The following is a 250-nucleotide window of genomic DNA, read 5'->3' as shown; positions in this document are numbered from 1 at the left end:
TGGGCAAGCTCTGCTCCACCAGGAAACTGCTTCCCTCCAGCTTTTCCAGAGTATTACCTTTGACATGGATTTTTTATGGATTAAATCCTTCTGGGTCCTGCCCTGCCCTGCTCCAGGGTTTTCCTTTGAAAATCTGGTGGTTCAGAGTCTCCTCCTGCCTCTCCTTTGCCAGGATTTTCCAAGGCCAAGGAATTTTTTGATTCTAAACAAACCAAACTACAGCACATCCAAAGATCCCCGGCTGCTTCCA

At 47.6% G+C, this 250-nt stretch overlaps 1 protein-coding gene across 1 annotated transcript in view; it reads right to left on the bottom strand.

Annotated features, from left to right (window-relative positions):
- RHPN1 (rhophilin Rho GTPase binding protein 1) overlaps positions 1 to 250 on the bottom strand; it is a 25,876-nt gene that overhangs the window by 14,996 nt on the left and 10,630 nt on the right. The gene's annotated exons all lie outside the window — the stretch shown is intronic.

Source organism: Geospiza fortis, unplaced genomic scaffold, assembly GCF_000277835.1.
Source record: "Geospiza fortis unplaced genomic scaffold, GeoFor_1.0 scaffold543, whole genome shotgun sequence".
NCBI classification, from domain to species: domain Eukaryota; kingdom Metazoa; phylum Chordata; class Aves; order Passeriformes; family Thraupidae; genus Geospiza; species Geospiza fortis.
This window is presented reverse-complemented; position numbering and strand designations above follow the sequence as displayed.